Below are 19373 nucleotides of genomic sequence, written 5' to 3'. Positions count from 1 at the left end.
CAAACTGCAAAAAGGGCTCTCTCACCCAAACTTTAGACCACAGACTCCTTCCAGAAACAAATACAACCTTAAAAGTCTTCACAAACAGTAAAGGGGTTTAGCCATCTGAGCAAGTAAACTTTATTCCAATTGCTTTTTATAAACTAGTGAGTTTTATATATTTTTTTAAAACAGAAGCTCTAAAATCTCTGTGTTTGCACCCATATGTATGTCTATGTGTATATATTATAGGTATGATATACAGATATTTCCCTACCTCCAGATGGTATTCCCAAAATTAATTTGCAAAAGAGCTGTATATAATTGACTGAAAGATGAGTGCTTACATAAATTCACTATTTCTAAACTCTCAGAAATACATCCAAATGCTTTCCAAGTTCATATGATCTGGTAAAACTCTTTGGTAAATAAAAACTAGTTTATGTTTGTTGGTTTAATACAGACATGTCTTTAAAGTTATCAACATTAATTATAATATTTTTACTCTACCTAGGTTTACTAATCAAGTATGTTCATGTTATCTCTTACAAAATTTGTCAATAAGAAAAGTAGCTTGGATGAAACCTGACTTTGTCTAATGTCTCATGAAATTTTTGTGAAATGTAACCACCATTGTTGAAAGCACATGATTTATTTATTTATTTAAAGATTTTATTTATTTATTCATGAGAGACACACACAGACAGAGAGAGAAAGAGGCAGAGACACAGGCAGAGGGAGAAGCAGGCTCCATGCAGGGAGCCTGACATGGGACTCGATCCCGGGTCTCCAGGATCACACCCCAGGCTGAAGGTGGCACTAAACTTCTGAGCCACCAGGGCTGCCCGAAAGCAAATGATTTAGATAGCTATAAGTGAGGCAGGAATTTTTAGGCCATCTTTTTAGCAAAAATTATGTTTTATGGGATGTGTACTTAAAAATAGTTTACAAAATATTTCTGGCATCCTAAAACTTCAGGGTTTTGTTAAGTAAATGATAGAAATTAATTGAATATGTAGATTATTTCCAAATAATATAAAATAATGAAACATTAATAACTGAACATTGGTTTATCTACTTATCTGCTAACCATCATCTGAGCTTTCAGTGAGTTGTAATCTGGTGGAGGGCATTGCCTAAGTATTGACTGCTGCTGACTGATCAAGGCAGTGGTTGCTGAAGGCTGGGGTGGCTGTGGCAATTTCTTAAAAGTAAACAACAAACAATGCAGTCTGTCACATCAACTGACTCTTCCTTTCACAAACCATTTCTCTATAGCATGAGATGCTGTTTGATAGCATTTTATTCACAGAACTTCTTTCAAAATTGAAATCAATTTTCTCAAAACCCGCCACTGCTTTATCAACTAAGTTTATGTCATATTCTAAATCCTCTGTTGTTATTTCAACAATCTTCACAGCATCTCCATCAGGAGTCGATTACATCTCAAAACCCACTTTCTTTGCTTATCCATAAGAAGCAACTCCTCATCTGTTAAGGTTTATAATGAGATCGTAGCAATTCAGTCACGTCTTCAGACTCTAATTCTAGTTCTCTTGCTATTTGCACCACATCTGCAGTGACTTCCTCCCCTGAAGTCTTGAGCCCCTCAAAGTCATCCATAAGGTTTGGAATAAACTTCTTCCAAATTCCTGTTCATACTGATATTTTGACCTCTTCTCATGAATCACAAATGTTCTTAATGGCATCTAGAACAGTAAATTCTCCAGAAGGTTTTCAATTTACTTTGCTCAGATCCACCAAAGGAATCACTATCTGTGGTAGCTATAGCCTTATGAAATGTATCTTTAAGATTTTATTTATTCATGAGAGACACAGAGAGAGAAGCAGAGACAAAGGCAGAGGGAGAAGCAGACTTCCTATGGGGAGCCTGCTGTAGGACTCCATCCCAGGACCCCAGGATCATGCCCTCAGATGAAGGCAGACAATCAACCACTGAGCTACGCAGGTGACCCTCTGTTGATCTATGTCAATTTAAGTCTTAGACCAGCCAAAAGAATCTCAAATAACAGAGGAAAATTAGAGATGACTTTTATTTTTTAAAAGAATTTATTTATTTATTTATTTATTTATTTACTTACTTACTTACTTACTTACTTACTTATTCATTCATGAGAGACACAGAGAGAGCGAGAGAGAGGCAGAGACATAGGCAGAGGGAGAAGCAGGCTCCATGCAGGGAGCCTGATGTGGGACTCGATCCCAGGTCTCTAGGATCATGCCCTGGGCTGAAGGTGGCACTAAACCGCTGAGCCACCTGGGCTGCCCAAGAAATGACTTCTAAATTCTTAGTTTCAACAATTCTCTGAAAGACTAAGGACAAAGATACATATCTGAAATAATATTATTTCTTAACTTCATTTGTTCCTGTAGCTTACTGTTGGTCTAAGGTCACAATTCAGTTTTCCTTTGTCAGAATGCTTTTCAGACTTTCCAGCTGTGATTTAAAAGAAAAAAAAAATGGTACTAGGACAATACAGAATTGAGAAGATACAAACAATGAATGAAAAGACATAAAAAGTAACAGCAAGAAAAAAAAATCCCAAGGATTCTAATCTTTAAGGATAGAGAATGTCTCTACAGAAAAACAAACTTAAAACATTCAATCAAACAAAAGAAGAATAGCTTTGACATTTTCAAACTGAACATAAAATATGTAATAAAATGTGATTTGTAATAAATATTCTTTGGTCTTCTATTCACATTTATTGGCTCATAGCTCCCCAAATTCTTGGAATTTCCTAAGTATTAAGAGCAAAGGGAACATCTTTTGTTATATTTGGTCTTTTGTCCCTAGAACCTGAAATAGCTTCTACATAAAGGGGACATATTATTCAAAACAAGCCCCCATTCAACCACACCTGATTTGATGTTAATGTGGTGACTTGTGGAAAGCCGCTAGTTAACCAACCACTGGATGGGAGCTGGCTGCCAGGGAAACTAACCAGGTAATTAGAGTTGGAATTTTAGCCCTTCTCCCCACCTCCAAGTAGTAGCGAGTGATTGGAGATTGTGATCTATCACCACACACCAATGATCTAATCAATCATGTCTATGTAATGAAGCTTCCATAAAAATCCCTCAACTATGGGATTCTGAGAACTTCCAGGTTGGTGAATACATGGAGATCCTGGGACAGTGACATACCCAGAGGGCATGGAAGCTCTGTGCCTCTTCCTATATAGCTTGCCCTTCGCATCTCTTGGCCATTCTGGAGTTATATCTTTTTATGATAAACCTGTAATCTAGTAAGTAAAATATTTTCCTGAGTTCTGTAAGCCATTCTAACAAGTTAATAGAACCCAAGGAGTAAATGGTGGGATCATCTGAACTATCTGATCAGATGGTCAAAAGCATACGTGAAAACCTGGATTTGCCAGTGGCAACTGAAGGCGCAGGGGAAGCAGTCTTGTGGGTCAGTACCCTTAATCTGCGGGCTCTGAAGCTATTCTCAGATAAGGTCAGAACTGCATTAAATTGTGGGACACCCCGCTGGTATTGCAGAGAAGTGCTTGGTGTGGGGGGAAAAAACTACACATCTGGTGACCAGAAGCATAGTATGGTATAAGCTGTAGTAAAGGAGAGATACACAGGAGTGTCTTTTCCTTTCCTATTGCAAAGATTTTTTTTTTTTGCCAGTTTCAACGTTAGCTAATTCTTTTTTTTTTTTTTTACGTAATTTTAGGTAAATTCCACTAAAAGAGGGAAAAAATAACTACTCAGTAAACTTACTCTATATGTGACAAAGTTTGACTGCTCTAAATAAAATTTTTTATTCAATTGATTTTATTTAGTAAAACACTAGAGCTACAAATCCTTATAATGATGAAAACAAGACACAAAAGTCAAGTTTGTCTTGGATTTCTGTACCAATCCACAAATCTGTACCCAAATGCAACAAAAGATAAGGACATAGAAGTAGGAGCAAAAAAACAAAGGATATACACCACTACGTAGAGCCAAGGCAGGTAATTTATACTGTGGCCTAAAATCTCCTGAGCTATAATCAGATCATAAAATCTTTATTCACATTCTCATAAAGCTCAACTTCTGACAACAGAAAATAGCCTAAATTCCATCTTTTTGCCAAGAAACTTAAGCAAGATCACCTTATACTTGAAAGCCTTGTGGGGGAACATTCCTAAGAATAAATTAACCTCACAAGTATTTATCTGCTTAAACCTAATCTGATTCTGTTTGGTATAACTCATCACAAACTTTGTAAAGACATTGTGTGACACCCAAGGAGTACGGAAAATGGAAAGAAGCTTATCAGATCAATGTTTCCAGTCATAAACAATCAGTTTCAATACCAAAATGGGTAGACTGTTTTCTTCAGCTGCTTTGCATCTTTGTAGCAGACAACAGTTCCAAGCAAAAAAATAAATAAATAAAATTAAAAAGTGAACACTGTTCTTTAACCTAGAAGAATGTATAGTTGTGTCCTGAACAATCTATAATCTTGAAAACAAGTTCAATGTTGTTGGAAAGCCTCTGGTAAGCTAAAGCCAGAAAACAATGTTTAAGATATTCTACTCCAACAGTGTGATACAGTGGTTATTTAAATGTATATTTGCATAGCCACTTAACCTATGACACTTTTATTAATAAACTAAGCATATGCTCCCCAGGATTGCATTGTGTTTTATAAGATAATGTTCTAGAAAACATTTCCCACAGAACACCCATATGTGGTAGGTTATACGGATCTTCAGTTCTTGTGATGCACTACTCATTGTTAAGATTCCTATCAAGAAATGCTCAGAAATAAACAGATTAGAATTAGAACTCTCTTTCACTTTTATGGCTATTCATTCTGTGGTTTTTATATTTAAAAAGAGAAGTGCTACTGAGATTGAAATCTCAGCAAAATGCAGGATTAGTCATTTTTTAAAAAATCTCAAGTTCTGGTGATTCTAGCATTTGACACTCAGACTCACTGGAGCAGAAGGGCTTCTGCCTCTATGGGAACAATGAAAGAGAACAGGGTATTACATAAACCAGGAAAGAAAACCACCGCCACAACAGAGAAACTTAAGTAGGTACTCTGTAGCACTATAGTCATATCCACAATACTCAAATCAAGTATAGTGAAAAAGCTATTAAGTTTATTGATGGCTTATCTTTGCTAACTGAATTTCACAAAACTATTCCCTCACCAAAAAGAAAAAAGAAAAAGGAAGGGGGGGGGGGATTCTAAAGTTTTTGGTTTTAAGGTGATACAATTTTGAGCTTTAAAAAGTGAAGCTATTCAATTATACTGTAGAACAGATTATTTTTAATGAAATAGTACTCATATATTTTAGAGAGAATTTATTTACTAAGTCATCTGTGATATGGTACACTTTAAAATAATTGTTCATTCTAAACTTGCTTTCATGTTCTCTTTCCCCTGCCTCTCCTTTTTTATTTGGTATGAAGAAGCAGAGTAAAAGTCTGTTGATAAAGTTCATTGTTGGAATTCCTTACTTATATATTTATTCTCCCATACAGTCAGACTATAGGCTTATAAGATGCCTTAAAAAACTTTTTCCTATGTGTAGATGACTTGAGAATCAGAAATTATCAAATTTCTAAAGAAGACAGCAGGAGAAGTCATGAGCAGACGGTCTGGATGAAGAAGTTGAACAATTTCCCAGTGTAGTCCTATTCCAGATCTTCATTCACAGCCTAACTTTCCAACAGTGTTTCAAATTTAAATGTTCCACCTATGAATTCCTATCTACAGTCACAGAATTTAGGAGTATCAAAGGTTATTTGGTATAGCTGGACTCTTCAACTGGAGTCCTGGGAATTTCCCACAACATGCATGATGTGTGGTTCTCTAGATTTTGTCTGATCGTCCCAAAGTAGCCTACCTCAAAACTAGACAGTTCTGTTGTCAAATCTGTTCTTTTATTGTGGTTAGCATCACATACTCAAGGTAAATATAAAAAGAATTCTTTAAAGGAGAATTATTCTAACTTTTAATCTTGATCTAAATATAGGTTACATGCACCCCAGTATTATGCAAGACAATCCAATGGACTGTGGTGAGAAAAAATTATAACTTCCACTTATATTTTTATCTCATGCTTTTATTTTTTATGTTATATGATGTATGTAATTTACGGAAACAATTATATGTGCACGATTTATAATTTAAAAATACTGGAGATACACCAAAGGTATGGGTGAGCAAAATAATTTGGAGGCCACTACCCTAGATAGTTAATGTCCTTTTACTTTTTTTTTTAAATATTAGGTCACAAGGGACCTACCTATATGATTATGGATCCAAGGTAGATATTAAACGCCCGTCATCAGTGTACCATGAACTATGCATAAATATTCAGCATGAGAAATTAACAGCAACCAAATAAGCTTTCAAAATATCAAAATAATAAACTTTCTTAGCAAAAGAGCACAGAGCGATGGACTATTCAGCTCTCTAAGTCTACCATGCATGTGATAATTGTGTAGACACATACATACACACTCAGAGAGAAAAAAGGGCCCATAAGGATAGCTTTCATTATCCTTCCAACCTAAATCTAAAAATTAAACTTAATTTGACTAAATTTATCTACATTTAAAGGCTAACCTGGATTCCTCAAAATACTAACATTGAAGTGATGCCAAGAAGATATCAAGGTCCAATTTAATTAATGCTTAAAACTATACTGTTGTGTCCTTGAAATTTGCTTTTCAATTATATTTTTATTTAGAGCATATTACCAAAATGCTTTAATAGAGTCAGATATAGGAAATACTTTAAGTTTTTTAAGAAAATGTTCATGTTATAAGTAAATTCTAAAAACAAGGCAAAGGAATGAAGATTGAGTCTTTGGAAAACTGCCTTATCTAGGATCTATAAAAAAGCAAGCACATTTACATTAAATTAGGTTTTCAAGGCACACTTTCAACCAAAACAACCTTCCTAAACCAAAGTAAAAATCCTATTATTTACTAACCATGAGAGACTCTGCAAAGTTCAGAATTTAGGCCAACATTTGTGAAGAGTTAGTTCCATAACCTGGTTGGTAATTAAAAATAAGACTTCGGGGGTACCGGGGTGGTTCAGTCAGTTCAGTGTCTCCCTTTGGCTCAGGTCATGATCTCAGGGTCCTAGAACTGAACCCAAGTCTAGCTCCCTGCTCAGTGGGGAGTCTGCTTGCCCCTCTCCCTTGGCTCCCCCTTTGTGCTCTCTCAATCGCTCACACTGTTTCAAATAAATAAATAAAATATTTTTAAAAAATAGACTTCAGGATTGTATGAAGAGGTATATGTATCCTCTTCATACATAATTGAACATTGAACATAATGGTTCAATGAAGCATTATCTAAATAGCCAATATTCAGAAGCAACCTAAGTATTCATGGATAGATGAATAGATAAAGAAGATGTGATATATATACACAATAGAATATTAGCCATAAAGAAGATTGGAGGGGATCCCTGGGTGGCGCAGCGGTGTAGCGCCTGCCTTTGGCCCAGGGCGCGATCCTGGAGACCCAGGATCGAATCCCACGTTGGGCTCCCGGTGCATGGAGCCTGCTTCTCCCTTCTGCCTGTGTCTCTGCCTCTCTCTCTCTCACTGTGTGCCTATCATAAATAAATAAAATAAAATAAAAAATTAAAAAAAAAATGGAGGGGCACCTGAATGGCTCAGTGGCTGAGCGCCTGCCTTTGGCTCAGGTTGTGATCCTGGGGTCCTGGGATCAAGTCCTATATTAGGCTCCCTACAGGGAGCCTTCTTCTCCCTCTGCCTATGTCTCTGCCTCTCTCTGTGTGTCTCTCATGAATAAATAAATAAAATCTTAAAAAACTGGAATCTTACCATTTGCACCAATATGAATAGATCCAGTGGATATTATGCTAAATAAGTCTGAAGAAAAACAAGTATCATATGATGTCACTTATATGTGGAATCTAAAAAAGCAAAATAAAACAAAACAGAAACTGACTGATACCTGAAACTGCTGATTGCCAGAGGGACAGGGGTACAGGGGAGGAGGCAAGCAAAATAGATGAAGGAGATTAAGAGGTACAAATCTCCAGTTATAAAATAAGTAAGTCATGGGGACATAATATACAGCATAGGGAATATAGCCAATAATACTGTAATAACTCTGTATAATGACAGTAACTAAACTTACCATAGGGATCATTTCATAACATATAAAAATATCAAGTCACTATGATGTGCATCTGAAACTAATAGGATATTGTATGTCAATTATACTTCAATAAAAACAAAAGAATTACTTCCATTACTGGTTGGTAATTAAAAATAAGACTTTGGGATTATATTAGTATTAACCAAGAAAACTGTGTTTAAAACACACTGCAGGGGGCACCTGGGTGGCTCAGTGGTTGAGCTTTTGGCTCAGGTCATGATGGGAGAGTCCTAGGATCAAGTCCCGCATCAGGCTCCCTGCGGGGAACCTGCTTTTCCCCCTGCCTGTGTCTCTGCCCCGCTCTCTGTGTCTTTAACGAATAAATAAATAAAATCTTAAAAAAAAAAGAACACTGCAGGAAGTAAGAATCACTAGTATAATACAGAAGAATTAGTAGGTTATTTCATCAAACACTACTCTCAGCAATACCAGAAGCTATCAGCAGAGGGCCTCTAGAAATCATGGTACTAAATCTTCCTAGTAACATCTTTCCCAAGTAAACCAGGAAATGAATTAATTCCCTGCTACTGATAATTGCCAAAATGATTTATGTTCAAATTAAATTGTCAACATCTGATTAAGACTCTAGCTCGCAAATCAAATATGAGAATTTCTCTCCAACTAAAAAATTTCGCATCCAAACCAGGAAAGCAATATTCAAATGTCAAATACTGCTTTCCAGATTACAACTTGCATGGTACGATCAAATTTTTCCAACAGCCTCCATGAAAGTGCCAATACTATTTTTAAAAAATCTCTGTGAAGTGTAAGATCATGATACCACAAATATGATGGAGAAGCAACATTTGCTATCTTACCATCCTAACAGGAAATAAATGGCTAAGAAGAATTTCTTCTTCTTTGGCCCCTAGATCACTCCCCCATTATCACATCTGATTTCCCGAGAAATACTTTACTGCAATCCCAGAGACTTCTTTTACCTCAGTAGGCTGAAATTTCTATTATTTTGAGCTGGGAATTACTTTCTGTTTTGCTTTTAAGACAAAACCTCTTTGAATTTCAAGTATCACCAAACAGACATTATTTTTTATTTTATTTTTTAAAGATTGTATTTATTCATGAGAGACAGAGGGCGGGGGGCAGAGACACAGGCAGAGGGAGAAGCATGCTCCATGCAAGGAGCCTGACATGGGACTCGACCCCAGGTCTCCAGGATCAGGCCCTGGGCTGAAGGCAGTGCTAAACTACTGAGCTACCCCAGCTGCCCCCAAACAGACATTAAAGAAGACAATGGTGAGGCACCTGGGTGGCTCAGTCAGTTAAGCATCCGATTCTTGATCTCAGCTCAGGTCTTGATTTCAGGATTGTGAGTCCAAGCCCCACATTGGGCTCCATGCCCAGCATGGAAAAATAAAAAACAAAAAGAATTGAGCACTGTTTAAAAACAAAAGTTACTGAAGATTTAAGTACAATAAATGACTATATTCCTAAACATGCCACAAAACTCTTAATAATTCTGATTTGAACATATCCATACATTAAATAATACTACAAATATAAAGTAAGGAAAATTAGGTGCTGAAGGTAGGAAATATTAAGTGACATTCTCCATCTTTAACACCAGATTAAAAGAAGATATAATTTGAAAGCATCTCACTCTTAAAAGCAAATATTTTAGAAACAAGAGGTAAGTTCTTCAGAAAAATCTTCTTTTCTAACATTCTCAAAATTACTAAGCCTCTGTCATGTTTAAGTCACTATCTATAAAAATTTCAATTGTGCTGAATTAAATTCTATGAATTTCACCAAATGAAAATTAAAGATATGAAAAATTTGATCGCAAAAAGGAAAAACAATTTCAAAATGGAGCTGTGTACATTAAAAGAACCAAACAGTACCTTAAAATTAGGAAAGTGATAGCTCAGCTCTATTCCCTGCTCTATCCATATTTGGGTATTATGTTTTGTTCTAGAGACCATAATTTAAGAGGAATAGTGATGAATTGGAATAATCAAGAGCTGATGTACCAGTATGACTAAGTACTCAACATTATATTATGGAAGAACATCCCAGTGCTTGCCTCAGCAGCCCATATACAAAACTGGAACAATACAATTGATTAGCATGGCCTGTGTACAAGGATGACATTCAAATTTGTGAAGCATTCCATATTTGTCATGGACCTCTGGGGTCCTTAGTGAATTGTTGAAACCACAAATTTAGATCTATGACTGTCAAGAATCAATTGGCTGTGTAGTTTTCCAATGAAGCCCTGGGAGGCTATCAATTCATTTAGTATCCGAAGAATCCTCAGAATCTCTGAGCTAGAAAGTATTTTTAAGTCATTCTTTAAGCCTTCTCCTTGAGCTATTTACTCTAGGCTTTATTGATGGCTATGAGATTACTCTTGGCAAGACCCACAACAAAGCAGTGGTCAAAAACATGACTTTTGGAGCTAGAAAGGCATGATTCTGACATTGAGTAAACTTCTAACCAATTGTGTGAACTTGGTAAGTCACTTCAACTTCGATCTTCTGTTTTCCTCACTTGTAAAATAGAGACAGTAATATTTCACAGTACAGTGTTTGTAATAAGGATTCACTATTACATTCTAGCACTAAGAATGCTTGTATCAATAAATATTTGCTGAATTAAAAAATAAAAAAGAATATCCAAGGATTAGGGATTATTTGCCTAGCAAAGTAATTTTTCAGAAACACATTAGGAAAGAAATCCCTGCCTGCAGAGGCACTACATACTCTGGCCCTAACTGGAGAAATACAATTTAATATAGATATCAGTTTAATATGTTAGATTTGTCTAACAGAGAAATCTGAGTAGAATGAGCTTCTTTGGGAGAGTCTCAGAGGCCAGAAAATCACTGGCGGAGAATGTTATAGAGCTGAATAAAATGACTGTAGAAGTCCCTTCCAACCTAAGATATCGTGTTAATGAAAGGCTCCAAAAGTTAAGTGGAACTTCCTTTAGGACAATGTTCCAGAATTTTTGTCCTACCCCTCAGACAGCTGTAGCAACATGGCAGAGGCAAAACAACCCCCCAAAGCATAGAATTAAAAAGAATCATTGTTGAGGTACCTCAGTGGCTCAGTCAGTTAAGCATCCCACTCTTTTTTTTTTAAGATTTTATTTATTCATTCATGAGAGACACACAGAGAGAAAGGCAGAGACACAGGCAGAGGGAGAAGCAGGCTCCATGCAGGGAGCGTGATGCAAGACTGGATCCCAGGACTCCAAGATCACACCCTAGGCTGAAGGCAGATGCTAGACCGCTGAGCCACCCAGGGATCCCCCAAGCATTCAATTCTTGATCTCAATGAAGACCTCGAACTGAGGGTTGTGAGTTCAAGCCCACGTGGGGCTTATTTAAATAATAATTATAATAAAAATAGTAGTAGTAATATAATATTTTTTAAAAGACTCATTGCTACCATCAGATTACCTGTCAGTCAGATTACCTGAAGCAAAGATAAATAACCTTGCATTTCCTACTTTAAAGCACTGTTTGGAGGTTAGTAAGACTGTAGTGGCTTCTGGACCTCCAGTAATTTTACTGTGGCCTTTTGACAGTGGATGTGGAAAGCAATGGGAAACTTCTACTCCTTCATCTAAATTTCTACTTTATTCATTTCTACTATAAGAGTTAATTATCAGGGGGCACCTGGGTGGCTCAGTGATTGAGCATCTGCCTTTGGCTCAGGTCATGATCCTGGGAGCCAGTCTCTGTCTAGGTCTCTGCCTCTCTCTCTGTCTCTCATGAATAAATAAAATCTTGAAAAAAAAAAAGAATTAATTATCAGGCTTCAAATCTTACTTCAATTGCTAAAACCAACTAATTTTTTTTCCTCAACTGTTTTAGGAAAATTAGTCTCCTTAGATATAGGCATCTAGTTGGCAGGTTACCAATTTTTTGGCAGTCTAGATCCTTCTAAGATTTTCTATACCCTCTGCCTTTATATTATACTGCTCACACTAAGTACATGATAAAAAAAATGTGCAATATTGAGGCATCTGTGCTATAGTAGAATGAGCACAAAAAATTAGACTCAGTCATGTACTAGCTCTCTGGTCTTAGGCAAGTTTAAAATTTTCCCAAAGCCCTAATTATTTCATTTGGGGGAAAAAAAAGAAGATCATATCTACCTCAAAAAGCCAACATGCAATGTAAATTACATTATATACACAAAAAAGTTCTTCCACACATTACTCAATAAGCTGAATATGATCCCACATAATAATATTAATACAAATTCACCCCTACAAAACATCCTTGCAAATATCATTACCAACTACATGTAAAAGATTCTCAATTATTTTTTTTAAAGATCTTATTTATTTATTCATGAGAGACACAGAGAAAGAGAGAGAGAAGCAGAGACACAAGCAGAGAGAAGCAGGCTCCATGCGGGAAGCCCGATGTGGAACTCAGTCCCGGGTCTCCAGGATCATGCCCGGGGCCAAACACAGGCGCTAAACCATGGAGCCATCCAGGGATCCCCAAGATTCTCAATTATTGAATGAATCATTGAAATTCAATATTCTCAGGGCAAATTTCTTGGTATTGTAAGGCAATAAGAAAGATGATGGAAGGATGGTTCTCACCTTCATCCTCCTTTCTTAATTGTAATTCTCCAACATTATGTTGTGATGAATATTGAGACCACAATTACGAGCTCTCTTCTACCCCACCCTCATCAATCTCATAATGCAGAAATTAGCTCCATAGAGACTGTATATTTAACTGGTTATCTCAGTAAATAGAAGAGGCCTTATTTTATGCCCTGTTTAAATAATTAAGTACTCCATTGTCCTATTATTTTGTTTAGACATGTGAGAGAATCCAGAAAGTCACTGCTCATATTTTAACTATGAAGGGTATTCAAATAACTCTAAGGAATCATTACAGTATTTTATTTCCATTGCAACTCATCTGAAAAAAGAAAACAAGAATTATTTAAAAGTAATAGCGTAAGAAACCAAACAGGTAGTAATGATATCAGTCTTTGTCACTGTTCTTAGATTTCTGCCCTCCTTCATCAAACAAGCTGATCTAGTTACCAATGTCTGAAAAAAGAAAAAAAAAAACTTTCTTTTCTCCTTTTCTTGTCTCCAGCTTGAAAGAACTGGCATTCTTCAATTCTCTGACATGATCAACAGGATAAAAGGGCAAGAATACTAATAGACATGGAATCAGTGGGAATCCAAGGATCTGGACCTGGTATCATTCATAATTAGGTGTATAATCTCAAATAAGTTTTAACATCTTTGGGTCTAAAATGAGGAGTTTGATTAGGATTGTCCCTAAAGCTTAGTAGTCTGAGATTTTGCTAATCACTTGGCAACAGCTGGGGATCTACTGGCTGAAAATCAGTTGTGTTGCAAGGGACTCATTTTGCAACCCAAAGTTTCTGGATTCTTAATTTCCTCATTATTACAACTTTGAAATCTGAGTCAGCACTTCTTATCCCAGTTAGATGTTACGAATGATAAAATAAAATGTATTTGTCAGTTCTTGATAAATATTTGACTTGATCTTTGGCTGGAGGTATGAATATTCTTATAATATATAAGCCAATAAGTCCTTGCTAATTCTTTTCTTTAAAGAGACTTGTCACAAGATTAATGTTTTTTGAGAGGGGGAGAGGCAGAGGGAGAGAGAGAATCTCTTTTCTTTTTTAAAGATTTTATTTATTTATGCATGAGAGACACAGAGAGAGAGAGAGAGAGAGAGAGAGAGGTAGAGACACAGGCAGAGGGAGAACCAAGCTCCACATAGGGAGCCCGACGTGGACTTGATCCCGGGACTCCAGGATCACGCCCTGGGCCAAAGGCAGGTGCTAAACCACTGAGCCACCCAGAGATTCCCCCCCCCCAACCCTTTTTTTTTTTTTAAAGATTTGGGAGAAAAAAAAAAAAAGATTTGGGAGAGAATCTTAAGCAGATTCCTATGCCTGGCATAGAGCCCAACACAGAGCTCAATCTCACAATCCTGAGATCATGACCTGAGCTGAAATCAAGTCGAATGCTTAACCAACTAAGCCATCCAGGTGTCCCAAGATTAATTTTTAAAATCAAACATCTTTCATATATCTAAAATGATTCTATTTAGGAAAAGGGTATTTTCAAAGTCCATCTATATATAAAATGAGACATAAGTTAATGCAAATAATATACTGTGACCCTGAAGTATGAAAGTTCCAAAGTGAACTCTAGTCTGTTTCCATTGACTGACAAGATCACAGGTCATAATGATGCACTATCAAAATAAGTCAATTTTTAACAACTATTTACTAAGCCTAACATTGTGCTAACCTGTCAAAGTTGCCTATTTTTCTTGAGATAAAATGTTCTACTATGATCTCTGAAAAAAAAATCTGTTCTAGTGATAACCTTATATAATATATGATCCTGGTCTCTCCCTCTGTCTACCTATTTATCTACCTCTAAGTCTTTGGAAATTAACCATCACAAAGGAAGACAGTTTAACAGTATTATAGATAAATAAAAGAGTAGTGGGACTCGGAGTGCCAAAATTCTCTCCCTAAGATTCAAGGCTAAACTGATAGAGTACTCAATCCTTTGTACATAAAAGGGAAAAGCAGAAGTGAGGTCATATATTGTATTTCTTTAGAGGTCTAATTACTCTGAAGTCCATATCTGTTTTGTAATGTAAAGGCAAAAGAGGTTAGATTGAACTTAAAGAGTGAACTCAACATTCTTTTATGTTGAGTCTTCATCGCAAAAGCTGCTGTTCCAAACAGGAATGTAACTCATATTTTTAAAAATATAAAAGCCCCTCCCCCCAAAAAAACCTTTTAGAAGCATCCTTATGATAATTTTGCAAAACAAATTTACCAAGTTCAAGAACACCCTATGACAATCATATCAAATGTCAAAATAAGATCATTAAGGATAGTCAAAATAGGGGATCCCTGGGTGGCTCAGTGGTTTGGCGCCTGCCTTCGGCCCAGGGCGTCATTGTGGGGTCCCAGAATCAAGTCTCACATCGGGCTCCCTGCATGCAGCCTGCTTCTCCCTCTGCCTATGTCTCTGCCTCTCTCTCTCTCTCTCTCTCTCTAGTGTGTGTCTCTTGTGAATAAATAAATAAAATCTTTTTTTTTTTTTTTTTAAAGGATAGTCAAAATAGGAATGCCTGGATGGCTCAGCGGCTGTGTCTGGGAGCATCTGACTTCAGCTCAGGGCCTGATCCCCGAGTCCCCAGATCAAGCCCCACATAGGGCTCCCTGCAGGGTGCCTGCCTCTCTCCCTCTGCCTGTGTCTCTGCTTCTCTCTGTCATGAATAAATAAATAAAATCCAAAAAAAAAAAAAAAAAGATAGTCAAAATATCTTTTGGGCCACTAAATAAATACACTATATTAAAAGAAACATACACATTCTGGACCTCCAAACTAGGGTCAATAAACCTAAATGTTACTTATTTTAGCAACCAAATTTTGCTCTATAAAGTACCTTTAACAGAAAACAACTAAAAAGCCAAAATATATCTCCACCTCTGGCTTATTCCTACTTTTCTAAGCTCGAATTATTCAATGTCACCTGCCTGTCCCTAAATACACAGAGAAGAGATCTCTATCGGTGTTCATCAAAAATTAAAAATTTTAAGCTGTTTTGTGGAAAACGGACATTATCTTACCATTTTTCCCAGACAAATCTCTAGGTTTTAAGTTGTGTTTACCTTTAATTTTTAAAAATCCTAACAGTCATGAAGTCCTACCTAGTCTTCTATTATCTATTCATTTTCAAAATTATCATTTCGTTCAATATTTACAAAGGGCATCCACTGCTACTACTATATCATAGTCATTGTATTCAATCCAGCTCATAATCCTAATGATCTCCTGTACTAGTTACTTCTCAAGTCATAATCCATATTTATTAATGTCCTGTCCATAGGAAAGTCATCCCTTCGCTTCCATCTGAGGATCCTGGCCTAGGGGCACCACCTGGTGGTCAGCAGTAGGAACTACTCCTCCTACCACCTCATTTCTTCCCCACTGGGAGACAGTACTCCTGAGCTTTCAGGTTTTGCTCACAGCTCAACTAATTCTTAGAAATCTATCTCCCTTTCAGGAACTCCTGGGTGGCTTAGTCAGCTAGGCGACCCAATCTTGCTCTCAGGTCTTTTTTTTTTTTTTTTTTTCATTTATTCATGAGAGAGACAGAGAGACAGAGAGAGAGGCAGAGACACAGGCAGAGGGAGAAGCAGGCTCCATGCAGGGAGCCCGATGTGGGACTCCATCCCGGGACTCCAGGGTCACGCCCCCGGCCAAAGGCAGGCGCTAAAACGCTGAGCCACCCAGGGATCCCCTCAACTCAGGTCTTGATCTCAGGGTTGTGAGTTCAAGCCTCACACTGGTTGTGGAGCCTATTAGAAAGAAAAAGGAAAAGGAAAAAGAAAAAGGAAAAAAAGAAGAAAAGAAAAGAAAAGAAAAGAAAAGAAAAGAAAAGAAAAGAAAAGAAAAGAAAAGAAAAGAAAAGAAAAGAAAAGAAAAGAAAGAAAAGAAAAGGAGAAAAGAAAAGAAAAGAGAAAAGAAAGAAAAGATAAGGAGAAAAGAAAAGAGAAAAGAAAGAAAAGAAAAGAAAAAAGAAAAAAGTAAAGCAAAACTCCTTTTTATATGAACTGAGTAGGATGCCATCCTGATGTGATTTACCAAGGAGGCAGAGTCCCTTATTTATAAACCCTGGGTAATCCACAAACTCTAAATCTACATATTATTTTAATAATTTTAACAATGAAACTGAGAATGAGAAAGAATGGGTTTTTGAGAGCTAATTCAAAGAAAGACTCCAGAGAGTGGGGGGCACTGAGTTGGGGGTGCCTCTGACAGTGCTGGCCTTGGTGAGAAGTTCTTCTGGGCATTCTTGGCCCTGATTCTACCTTGTGGAAATAGGGGCACAGGAAAGCAGCCTAAAGCTGCTTGTACTCCTGACATGCCAGTCTGGAGGCAGAAAAAACAGCTGGGGTAGCGTGCTACATGGGACCTCCAGTATGGGGAAAGCTGACAGGCAGTACCTTTCCCTTGTCCTCTGCCCATAGCTATCCAATTCTGTTCCATGGAAAAGCTGTACATAGACCTGGAAACCATGATTCTATCAAGTTGGTGCAGCCTTTTCAGTGTGAAATTATCCCAACATTTGGGCTCTTAGCCACCAAACAGACGAGATTACCAGGAAGAGTAGTCCTACCTCTCCCTTCCATTCTGCCTGCCTGCTCCCTTTCCTATTTTCTCTGATTTCCAGATCCAGTCAGGCATTACAAAATAATTCTCCTCTCTGTCCATACTGCAAGTAACCCACAAAACTTCCCTAACTGCAGCCTAATAAAAATACACTTTTTTTCTAAATTCATCCAAAAGCAGGAAAATGATATAGTAAGCTCTGAAGTGATAGTAACCTTAATAGAGAACTAAGATGACTAACCTCGAACTTTCTCTTCATAAGCTTCAAAGTTTGCATCTACCTTCTATTTCCCTTTTATTAAACTTACTCTTTCTCAAAATGGCAAAAAAAAATCTCATTTATTGTTACTATTTTACAAAATGAGGAGTATTTAAATAGCATTGACTAGTACGGTGTTTCACTATTTAGCTACCACTGTAATTGTGAAATAGTGTATAATATTTTACCTTGATTTTAGAGGAATGGAATTTTGGGGCCAGTCTGGGAATCTACAAACCATTTCTAACACTGAAATTCAAAAGGACTTTTCCTTTTTTTTTTTTTTTTTTTAATTTTATTTATTTATTTATTTATGATAGTCACACACACAGAGAGAGAGAGAGGCAGAGACATAGGCAGAGGGAGAAGCAGGCTCCATGCACTGGGAGCCTGATGTGGGATTTGATCCCGGGTCTCCAGGATCGCGCCCTGGGCCAAAGGCAGGCGCCAAACCACTGCGCCACCCAGGGATCCCTCAAAAGGACTTTTCCCATAGAAATAAACAACTGACTGTTGCTTTATAAGCTGGTAGATGCTTACACTATATAACAAAAACTTCTCAGCTGAGCTCCCTGATACCTTAGCTGTTTTTTCCTATTTTATTCCATCTTGAACATAACTATAAAAAAATACATTTTCAACATGCAAACCACTTTTCAAAACTTCCATAAGGAGGGCTCCCTATTTCCAATCATATCATGAAAATTACTTAGTTTCACACTCATTAATGCTAAGCTAAAGCCCTCTCCCTTAAACAGAAATTTTAAAAATCAGTTATACATAATCATGTGCTCTTCCAAACTTCTCCCATTACTTCCTCTAAATGTTTCACTAGTCCTTTTTTTTTTTTAAAGATGTTGTTTATTTATTCATGAGAGACACACAGAGAGAGACACAGGCAGAGACACAGGCAGAGTAAGAAGCAGGCTCCATGCAAGGAGCCCGACGTGGGACTCGATCCCAGGTCTCTAGGATCACAGCCTGGGCTGCAGGCGGTGCTAAACCGCTGCGCCACCAGGGCTGCCCTTCACTAGTCCTTATACTAGTTAGTCCTAAGGTTCTAGGTAGGAAATAAAGATAACTAATATATGGTCCTAGCCCTCCAGGGACTCAATTGTGGTTTTGTTCTGTTTTTTTTTGTTTTGTTTTGGTTTTGGTTTTGGTTTTTTTGTTTTTTTTTTTTTTCCTCCAATAAGGAGAAAACTTTAATTAAAAACTTTAAAGCAAAAAAAAAAAAAAAAATTTAAAGCACACCTCAGGGCACCTGGGTGGCTCAGTCAGTTAAGCATCCAACTCTTGATTTCAACACAGGTCATGATCTCAGGGTCTTCAGATTAAACCCCATGCTGGCTCCACTCTGGGCATGGAGCCTGCTTCAGGTTCTCTCTCTCCCTCTCCTCCTCACCTTCTGTGTTCATGTGTGCTCTCTCTGTCATAAATGAACATACATATCTCAGCTACTTTGAAACTTGAAATTTGCAGGTATTGTGTTGTCTTAAGATGGTGAAGATCTATATTTACTGTGCCTCACCCTCCTAAGACATCCTCCAAGTACACACACTCTATAAAGCCCCTGTCAATAACATGACCCCATACTTGGCTTACCCTCCTCTGACCTTCTACCACCCTTAACTCAGTAACATCTGATTTTATACTTTTCTCTCTATTGAAGCTTTCAACCACAAGGATGGGTTATAAGTATGCTGTAAATACTAATCACCTCAGACCTCCAGGTAGCCAAGCAGAGCCTAGAGAGACTGGATCAATTACCCTG

General features: G+C 37.2%; 1 protein-coding gene and 1 non-coding gene across 5 annotated transcripts in view; one reads left to right on the top strand and one right to left on the bottom strand.

Annotated features, from left to right (window-relative positions):
* The window catches only part of TMCC1 (transmembrane and coiled-coil domain family 1), a 243468-nt gene that overhangs the window by 144060 nt on the left and 80035 nt on the right, over positions 1–19373 (bottom strand). The gene's annotated exons all lie outside the window — the stretch shown is intronic.
* On the top strand, positions 10194–10297 carry LOC144291310 (U6 spliceosomal RNA). The gene has a single exon (XR_013358617.1). It is a non-coding gene; the product is annotated as a U6 spliceosomal RNA (small nuclear RNA).

This window comes from Canis aureus, chromosome 19, assembly GCF_053574225.1.
Source record: "Canis aureus isolate CA01 chromosome 19, VMU_Caureus_v.1.0, whole genome shotgun sequence".
Classification (NCBI taxonomy): Eukaryota; Metazoa; Chordata; class Mammalia; order Carnivora; family Canidae; genus Canis; species Canis aureus.
The sequence above is the reverse complement of the archived record's forward strand: the minus strand, read 5'-3'. Positions and strand labels throughout refer to the sequence as shown.